The sequence below is a fragment of the Budorcas taxicolor genome, chromosome 4 (genome assembly GCF_023091745.1).
Source record: "Budorcas taxicolor isolate Tak-1 chromosome 4, Takin1.1, whole genome shotgun sequence".
NCBI classification, from domain to species: Eukaryota; Metazoa; Chordata; class Mammalia; order Artiodactyla; family Bovidae; genus Budorcas; species Budorcas taxicolor.
This window is the reverse complement of record NC_068913.1, coordinates 53,833,063-53,843,847: the sequence shown is the minus strand read 5'-3', so window position 1 is coordinate 53,843,847 and position 10,785 is coordinate 53,833,063. Positions and strand designations below refer to the sequence as shown.

The following is a 10,785-nucleotide window of genomic DNA, read 5'->3' as shown; positions in this document are numbered from 1 at the left end:
AGAAATTAACCAAATTATTTACATATATTTTATTTAGACAAGAGGAAGATCCTATGATGATCATAAATTTGAAAACACACCCCTGGAAAAGAGACAGAGTTGTTGGCATTATTAAGTCTAAAGGTGATTAAAGAGCCACCTAAAAGATGAGAAATATTGTACAAAAATTCCTTTATTAAACTATCTTTTTTCTGAGAGAAAGTCTAAGTGAAGTCATCCTAAGTGATAATTTCATTGGAGTAGACCCACACAAAAAGAATTGTGATCCTAAATATATTCAACAAGGGGAAATGGCAAAAAGAAGATCTTAAAATATTTTTCCTGAAAGAACTTAGGGAATGATGAGACAGATGAGATGCAGGCAGTCTCTATCATGCATGATGAACTAGGGATTCACATAAAGATTTCCATAATTTCATGATTCTTAGAGTTGAAGAAATATTCAGAATCGGACAGGGAAAGTCCTCCCAGTGTTAAAATCTTCTATGAAGTTGGTCCAGCATGACACACTTCTAGTGCAGGATGGGTTTGGGCTACCTTGAAGCCTTCCCTAAGAAACTGCTCTGCCTTCTTGTAAAGTTAAAGATTGGTTTGCCTCACCTCTTGTCACAGTCAATACCTCTTGGGTCAAGCTAATGGGAGAACTTCGGCTTCCCAGGTGGTGCTAGCGGTAAAGAACCCATCTGCCAATGCAAGATTTGATAAGAGACACAGGTTTGATCCCTGGATTGGGAAGACCCCCAGGAGGAGTGCATGGCAACCCACTCCAATATTCTGCCTGGATAATCCCATGGACAGGGGAGCCTGGTGAGCTACAGTCCATAGAGTCACAAAGAGTCGGACACGACTAAGCAACTTAGCACAAAATGGGAGAACTTAAAACAGTTCAATTCTTTTAGTAGCAAAAACCATAAACAAACAAGCAGAAAAAAAAATAAAATAAAATCAACCAACAACAACAAAAAACCTCAGCTTGGCTGTTTGTAATTCTTGATTTCACATTCCAAGATTTCAGTTTATAGAAATGGAAAGAACTGCCAGTTCCCTGCAAGCAACTTGGCAAATGTAGCCTGTTGGGTTCCCCCTTAAATGATGTTTCCTTCAATTTGCTTACAAATATTTCTCTAACAGTATGTCACTTCCTTTTCAGAGTTGGGATTCCCTGTTAAGTCATCCAGGATGCCTTTCTATTGCTCTTTCCATTATGATGTACGGGCTCTTCTATGTACGTATTTTTGAAGGTTTTTCTTCATTCATGGTTCTTATTCAGGAGAGGACTTATTTTTTTTTGGCTTCTTAGTTTATTTGCTGCCATAATGTCTGCCATTTTTATTCATTTTCTCAAGATTGACTGATTATTAAAAAATATGCCACACTTTATAGAAATCAACACTCTCTCCCATATTTCTGTGCATCTGGGACTATAGAAATGTCACTGTCCTTGCCCCACATCTTCAAATTACCATTCTTGGATCACAACAATAAGTCTTCCCAAAGGGAAACTTCTGGAAAAGACACGTTATTTCTTGGCTAATATATCCCCTTTTTTGCAGCATGCACCAGCCATATAAATAAGAAGTATATATTAGGGGGTAAGGACGGCATCCATGAGCAAGTCCACAGCTGTTGACAGTCATAAGACTAGAGACAAGCATAAAGGAATATGTAAATATACTGGCAAAAAATCATGTGACAACTAGGAACCAACTCTTCATTTCATTCATGGTGGAAACTCCACTGTCCAACGCATGGACACTGGTTAGTAGACCAGTGAGTACAGAGCCACAAAGAGATGATGTCACCTAGAAGGTGAGGAACGAGATCTGCAAAAATCCTAGGATGCCCTCTTCCTGGTAGACAATTATGAGTAGACCAGTGAGTACGGAGCCACAAAGATATGATGTCACCTAGGAGGTGAGGACCAAGATCTGCAAAAATCCTAGGATGCCCTCTTCCTGGTAGACAATTACTATGGAGTCACAAAACCCATAATACCTGGATTCTCTCCCAGTGAATTGTACCATAGATCTCAGAGTGATCATGTGAAAGGGATGTGTGATGAGAGCAAAGAGCACAACGCACTCTCTCAAGTTGTCTCCTTGATAACTCTGGCAAAGGAAGATGAAACTTCTTTCTCTGTGTTTCCAGATCCTGACTCCTCAACCTTGTTACACTTCTGGTAATTCTGTATAACTTTATCATGGACCACAGTTCCAAGGATTTCTGAACAGTCTTGGAGTTAAGCCTGTGAACAACCTACGCTACTCATAGATGTTCACAATGTGCTGAGCATAACAAAACAGACCAGGAAGCTGACACACTTGCTGCCCCAAAATATTTGCCCTACTGTTGGAGTTAGAGGCTCATATCCCACCTCGTTGAGCAGCTTCATATACATAAGCAGCTGGAACAGAACGGTGAAATCGGAACCGATTAGCACGTGACTGGCTAAGTCCAACAATATGGCACCCGCTGACAGACAGACAGCCGCCGAGCAACAGAGCCCCCCTGATATCACGTGTGAAGGCCACCAGCTTCACTGGCCCAATCTCATACACACCCACATACTCACCAATGTGTATCTCGCTGCCCAACTTCTGCCTTTTAAAACACATTGAGAAAATCAGCATTTTCAAGTTTCCCCTAGATTACTGCTTTTCAAAGTTTAATGTGCACATGAATACCTGGATATCTTGTTAAAAAGCAGATTCTGTCTCAGTAAATCTGGAAATTGGACCTGAGATTCAGATTTGTACCTGGATACTGCAGGTCCTTCTAGGTAGCAAGATCCTAGTCACTAACTTGAGTAAGACATGGAGAGAGGTGAAAATAAAGTAGCTCTCAGTCAGAGGAAAGAATAATTGAAAGAGAGATTATTTGGCCCTCTGAAAAGATTCTACAGTCTGTCCCATACCTATAACCCCCCATACTATTGCAGGGAGGAAGCCAATTCTGACTCCATGTTGGAAAATGTTTGATTTGTTTTTCATTGCTTTTGTTATTATGAAAATCACTCAGTCATGTCCAACTCTTTGTGACCCCTTTGGAATTCTCCAGGCCAGAATACTGGAGTAGGTAGCCTTTCCCTTCTCCAGAGGATCTTCCCAACCCAGGGATTGAACCCAGGTCTCTCGCACTGCAGGCAGATTCTTTACCAGCTGAGCCACAAGGAAAGACCAAGAATACTGGAGTGGGTAACTTATCCCTTCTCCAGTGGATCTTCCCGACCCAGGAATCAAACTGGGGTCTTCTGCATTGCAGGGGGATTCTTTACCAACTGAGCTATCAGGGAAGCCCTGGAAAAAACATTCTCCAGGCCAGAATACTGGAATGGGTAGCCTTTCCCTTCTCCAGGGGATCTTCCCAACCCAGGAATCAAACCCAGGTCTCCCACATTGCAGGGGATTCTTTACCTGCTGAGTCACAAGGGACTTGATTATAATCATACTTAATAGCTTGCCTCAGAGGACCCTGCCCCTCTATAAGCGAAAGTGCCTTTGTTCAGCTCAGATAAATAATTTGTCCCTGCTGCTACTAAGTCGCATCAGTCGTGTCTGACTCTGTGAGACCCCATAGACGGCAGCCCACCAGGCTCCCCCATCCCTAGGATTCTCCAGGCAAGAACACTGGAGTGGGTTGCCATTTCCTTCTCCAATTCATGAAAGTGGAAAGTGAAAGTGAAGTCGCTCAGTCATGTCCAACTCTTAGCGACCCCCTGGACTGCAGCCTACCAGGCTCCTCTGTCCATGGGATTTTCCAGGCAAGAGTACTGGAGTGGGTCGCCAGTGCCTTCTGGCACTTATAATTTGTCCCTACCCACCTGCAAATAGAAGGGGTTAACACACCCTTTCCAAAGGCTGACCATTGCTTTGGAGATGTTTTGCAAGACTGAAGACCCTTGCACTTTACTTTCCCACTGCCTCTCCCCCTCTATTCTACATTTTGACTTTAGTTCCTCATTGATTTTCCTCTAACTCTACAAAAGAATCTGGCATCCAGACTCCTACAAGATGGTTATTTTGAGGCGCTAGCCTGCCATCTTCTTGGTCTGCCAGCTCCCCAATTAAAGTCTCCTCCTTGCCTCAACACCTCATCTCTCAGATTCATTGGCCTGTCCTGTGGCAAGGAGAGCGAGCTCGCACTCAGTAACAATACCAGCTTCAAAACACATTCACATTCTCTCTGAAGTAAGGTAAATTAATCGACAGAAAAGTCAGCAGTGCAGAATTAAACCTATCCCCAGTATGTACAAAAGCTGATGTTACAGTCCCAAATTTTCTCTGGAATTGGTTTAAAAAAAAGAAAAAGAAAAAAACCTCAATATGTAAGTAAAAGGAAGTTCTCTATGAAGACCAGACCACTTAATAAATGGTTGATATGAACTGATATGCACTTTTTAAGAGTGAAATATTTTAGGATTAAGCATCATTGCCTCACAGGGAGTGGCTGTAGACATAAATTTCCCCCAGGTAAAAGCAACTCCTGGTAAATAGTTTATTTACTAGGGAAAGGGCCAAAAGGAAAGAGAGTTTCCTTTGTTAAATAATGGAGCTCTGACTAAGCCAGATGGATTGGTTACAAAACAAAGGGCTTTTGTAAAGGACTCCTCCCAAATATTTACATTAACTTAAGAAAAAAACAGAAGGTCTACTGTGTATATCTCCTTATAAATTAATGGTAATATTTAGGCACTACTATCATTTTATTCTTTATCATTTCATTATAACCTAAATAAAAAATTAAATTATTTGTTAAAATAAAATACTCTCATATGCTGTTTAAGTATACCATATATAGTATAAGCATACTAGTATACTATGAAATGCCAAATATCTCAGGTATATATGACATTATATTAAATCATACTATATTACATTTTGTTGTCTTATTAGATTTCCTAAGAGTTGGTCACACACTAAATAAGATTTATGGAGTTTCCATCTTTCTAAAGGGTGATCAGAATTTTGTTTCACTTGAATAGGAGGAAATGTAGTCATTGTCCACATATCTAAATATTCTACTTCTCTCAACTAGATACAATATAGTAATCTGGCTCACACCTTGACCAAAATTTTTCTGAAAAATTGCTATGCTTAAGCCTGCTATTAAACAATCCCAATCTTGGATTAGCTAGGATTGCTATTATCATTAATTTTATATTGATATAAATCTACCTAGATGAAAAAAAAATGAGCCAAGTACTTTTTACATTTCTTCTCACACTTTCTAACCATATTGTTCCTTAATTATGTCAGTGTTTGCACTAAGATTTTCCTCTCTTTAATGAAAGCTAGAAGGATGATTTTAGTAGGGCTATTATAATCCAATTATTAAACAGTCAAGGTAGGTAGATCCCTCAATTTCATAGCAGTCAGTTTGATTCCTTATATGGCATCATGATGAAATGATGAGCTGAACCAGCATTTTAAATGGATTTTAAGCATTAAAAAAAAAAGAGAACTCAATGTGATTTGTGTTTGCTTACATTTAGTATTGTTAGGTAGTTAGAATAGGGAAAAGGAGTCCAAAATGGTGGTGGCTAAAAGACAAAGAAAGGTAAAAGCCTGGGAAAATGGAACAAAAGAAAATCTGAGGACTGGAGTGACAACCTTTGGTGAAACAAACACACCACTTCCTGGCTAGCCCAATTTGCATAGGGCAGGCTCAGCAGGGAGGAAACAAAACGTATAAAAAGAGGAAGCTGAGACAGATTGAGGCCTCTCCTTTGGGGTCAGCCAGCCCTCACTTCTCGCGGTTGTACTATCCAAGGCTACGGTTTTCCCAGTAGTCATGTATGGATGTGAGAGTTGGACTATAAAGAAAGCTGAGTGCTGAAGAATTGATGCTTAACTGTGGTGTTAGAGAAGACTCTTGAGAGTCCCTTGGACTGCAAGGAGATCCAACCAGACCATCCTAAAGGAAATCAGTCCTGAATATTCATTGGAAGGACTGATGCTGAAGTTGAAACTCCAATAGTTTGGCCACCTGACGGGAAGAACTAACTGACTCATTTGAAAAGACCCTGATGCTGGGAAAGATTGAAGGCAGGAGGAAAAAGGGATGACAGAGGATGAGATAGTTGGATGGCATCACAGACTCGATGGACATGAATTTGAATAAACTCCGGGAGTTGGTAATGGACAGGGAGGCCTGGCATGCTGCAGTCCATGGGGTCGCAAAGAGTGGGACACAACTGAGCGACTGAACTGAACTGAACTGAACTGAACTTGTTTTCTGAATAAAAGTCTGAGCTGTAACTGAGCTGTAACACTGGTCCACTGTTTCAAATCTTTGTTGCAGCAAGATAGAACCAAGGAAATTACACACTCTCCTGACAGTATTTTCTCAATGTTTAAATTTACCTATATGCTGACAAATCAGATTGTAGTATGATTTTGCTTTTAATGTAATTTATGGGGAAAAAATTCAAGGAAAAATTGACTGATAAAAGAAAAAACAAACCTTTAAATTTTGAATACCTACTCTTAGAGACAAAATTTTGCTGCTTTTTCAAAGAAAAATCATGTTTCATCATATTGAGTTCTAAGGCCAGAGGAAAAATAATGATGATGACAATAAGATGGTCTAATTTTTTGAAGGTAAGGTAGACTCTTAGCTGCCTTGAAAATCATATTCTGCTTTAAGGCAAGAGAATGTGCCTTGTGACCTGCTGGGCCCCTCAATCTGAGGCCCTCTGTCAAGCATCATATTGTGAAATGAAAATATCTCTGGCCATATTAATAAATAAGAAATGTCACAGCCATCAGTAATTTCTGGCTTCCAAATGTGAGTGACGGTTCCCAAAACTTCGATCCAGGGATACTGTAACCCCCCATGCTGACTGCTGAGTTGCTGAGGGAATGCAAGAAGCAAGGTGAACAAGGATTGGTCTAGATAGCTGAGGAGTATATGAAAGGAATGAATTCAGTGAGCCCAGAGCCTTTCATCTACCCATATACATAAGCTAAGTTCCTTAACTTGATACCTGATCTCTTTGATGTTCAGACTGCCTGCTCCCTCTGCTGCAAACTTGTATATAACCTGACTTCCCCTCCTGCCTCCTTGGAGCAGTTTTCTCAGAGCTACTGAAATGCCGTCTCCTGGGCTTGGAGTCCTAAACATTCCCACCAAATAATATAACTCTACTTCCAGGTTGTGACTATATTTTTCAGTCAACAATATTTAAGAATCTTCACATAGAAAATCTTCATTTAATTTTTTTTTAATTTTAAATCTTTAATTCTTACATGTGTTCCCAAACATGAACCCCCCTCCCACTTCCCTCCCCATAACATCTCTGTGGGTCATCCCCATGCACCAGCCCCAAGCATGCTGTATCCTGCGTCAGACATAGACTGGTGATTCAATTCTTACCTGATAGTATACATGATAGAATGCCATTCTCCCAAATCATCCCACCCTCTCCCTCTCCCTCTGAGTCCAAAAAAGATTTTGTTATTGTTGTTACAAATGGTGTAATAGATTTTTAAAATAATACATAAAGCTTTCTGAGAATGAAATAAAAGAAGCAAAGCGTATATAGAATTGATGCTTTTGAACTGTGGTGTTAGAAAAGACTCTTGAGAGTCCCTTGGACTGCAAGGAGATTCAACCAGTCCATCCTAAAGGAGATCAGTCCTGGGTGTTCATTGGAAGGACTGATGTTGAAGCTGAAACTCCAATACTTTGCGCCCCTTCTGTGAAGAGCTGACTCATTGGAAAAGACCCTGATGCTGGGAAAGATTGAAGGCAGGAGAAGAAGGGGACGACAGAGGATGAGATGGTTGGATGGCATCACCGACTCGATGCACGTGAGTTTGAGCAAGCTCCAGGAGTTGGTGATGGACAGGGAAGCCTGGCATGCTGCCGTCCATGGGGTCGCAAGGAGTCAAACATGACTGAGTGACTGAACTGAACTGAACTGAGAAGGTATATCTCAGAAATTCGATTAAGACTTGAAAAACTGAAAGCCAAAATCCAGTCTCTAACACACAGTTGATGTAGATTTGGGCTCCTCACAACTTGTTGCATTCACACCCTTGCCCTGGCCTCATCTTGGGATTTATTTGCCAGTCCCTTGACTTTGGGTGACTTGCCATGGCCAACAGAACAGGATAGAAGCGTCAGCATGTCATCTCCAAGTTTAGACTTCTCGAAGTCTTGCATATTTTATCAGACTCTTGTGCCTCTGTTATTTCTTGAGCCAGAGAAGAAGCTGCCCTGACTAACTTGCTGGTCCAAGGAGGCTGAGAGGCATACAGAGCAGAGCCAGCACAGACCTGTAGTGGGAAGCAGAGGTGCCCCAGCCACCCGAACCTAGACCAGCTGGGACCCAGCCAAACCAACCCATAAATCTGTGAAAATAAATAGTTTTTCTTCCACTGAGCTTTTATATAAATTATATATTTGGAATTTACGGATTTGCTATAATTCAAAAAGACCAGATAGATTCTCAGTTCAGTTCAGTGGCTCAGTTGTGTTTGACTCCTTGTGACCCCATGGACTGCAGCATGCCAGGCTTCCCTGCTCATCACCAACTCTTGGAGTTTGCTCAATGTCATGTCTATCGAGTCGGTGATATCATCCAACGATCTCATCCTCTGTCATCCCCTTCTATGTTCACTCTTTCCCAGCATCAGGGTCTTTTCAAATGAGTCAGTTAGTTCTTCCCATCAGGTGGCCAAACTATTGGAGTTTCAACTTTAGCATCAGTCCTTCCAATGACTATTCAGGACTGATTTCCTTTAGGATGGTCTGGTTGGATCTCCTTGCAGTCCAAGGGACTCTCAAGAGTCTTCTCTAACACCACAGTTCAAAAGCATCAATTCTTCAGTGCTCAGCTTTCTTTATAGTCCAACTCTTTCATCCATACATGACTACTGGAAAACCATAGCTTTGACTAGACAGATCTAAATAAATCTTAGATGTTACTAACAATATCTCTCCAGGATTATTTTTTCTTCCAGCTTCATTAAGATATAGTTGATATACAGCACTATATAAATTTAAGGTATATAGCATAATGATTTGACTTATATAGATCGTGAAATGATTATCCCAAAGTTTGAAAGTAAAAGTCACTCAGTTGTGCTGGACTCTTTGCAACCCCATGGACTATACAGTCTATGGAATTGTCCGCCTTTCCCTTCTCCAGAGGATCTTCCCAACCCAGGGAATGAACCCAGGTCTCCCGAATTTTAGGTATAGTCTTTACCAGCTGAGCTACAAGGGAAGCCCATCCCAAAGTTTAGTAAACATTGATCATTTAATATAGATACAAAATTAAAGAAATGGGGGGGGTGAAAAATTTTTCTTTCTGATGAGAGCTCTTAGGATTTACTCTTTCAACAATTTTCATATATAACATATAGCAATATAAATTATATTTATCACAGTGTACATCAGATTTCTATTACTCTTATCTTATAACTAGGGATTTATACCTCCTGACTACTCACATCTAAATCCCAAGGGAAGGAGGAAAGCTAGTGAATGATGACACTTTTGATACATTTGTTCTTTTCTGGATGCCCACGGAGCCTTCCCCTACTCCACTACCCACCATACCTAGGAAAAGATAATTACAACAGAAAAGCGGAGATGAAGAGAGAAGGTTTCTCTTGATTCCAAAAGCCTTGGTCTTGGGGGAATTTAGGGCATGAAAAAGAACTGCTGAATGATATACGAGCAAGATTTCCTGGTCAAGGCAGAATAAGTTAGGAAAATAAGCAAAGTAATTTTTGACACACATGCATCTCTAGCATTGACCCAGATGAGGGAGGGTCTAAAAGCAGAGGTACGTGTGCCACCTGCTTGAGTAGGGCCCTCTGAGTACTTCCTTCCCAGTAGTTCCCCTGCACAGTGGCAGGGCATTTATTCTGTTCTCCACATTCACCATATGAGGCTCCATGATGCTGTATCAGGCCTGCCCACTCAGATTTATCAGACTTGCACAGAGCCCCAAGAAAAGGAAAGAAATATCAAAAGTGTCTTTAGCTCTAAGGGTAATATTGAATGAGCATGAAGGACATTGTAGCAGCATCCCCAACAAACCAGTGACTGAGGACTGACAAAATGATGTACCATCAGCAGATCCAAGATGTAAAACTAAGGAAGAGACTCTCCTCCACACACCCACCCTGAGAGTCCTTGGCCATAATCCCCTGGAATTTATATGCAATACAATCTTAACAAAATGGAAGAAACTAGGAACTGATTGAGATGAAGTTTCTGCCACCTGAAGGAATGGGGGTTTGTAAAAGAAATTAAGTTCAGTTATTTAAAAAAGAAAAAGTTTTATCTCACAAAGGACTTCAATAATCTATGTTTTCTACTTTTAAAAATCTGAATCAAACCAGACAAAACAAAATTATTTCATCAAGCTGATGGTAGGTATTCATTATACTATTTGGTAGATCTTAGATGGGTTGAACTATTTTACAAAAGAAATATTGCAAAAGAAAATATATTTATTCCAATCCTGAATCTATGGACTGAAATTTGCCTCCTGAACCCTAGCATCTGTTATGATTTAGGCAATATCCTCAGTGCTTTTAAGTGCATCACCTCATTGAATGTTCATGGCACCCCTCTTGGGTAGATGCCAATTATATTTTTCATTTTACAAATAAAGAAAGGAAAGCTAATTTAAAAAAACAGTATAAAAAGAATATTTTCTTGGCCATCTTGATCAGATTTTTAAGATGTAGAAATAGTTGTCTTTTTTTTTTTTTAAGAAAATAAATAGAAAAAAATCATTTAAGAGAGTCAAAATGAAAAGACTCA

The 10,785-nt window shown here is 40.2% G+C and overlaps 1 pseudogene; it reads right to left on the bottom strand.

Moving 5' to 3' along the window:
• Nucleotides 1–1,454: 1,454 nt before the first annotated feature.
• Nucleotides 1,455–2,630, bottom strand: LOC128046274 (mitochondrial carrier homolog 2-like; annotated as a pseudogene).
• Nucleotides 2,631–10,785: the final 8,155 nt, after the last annotated feature.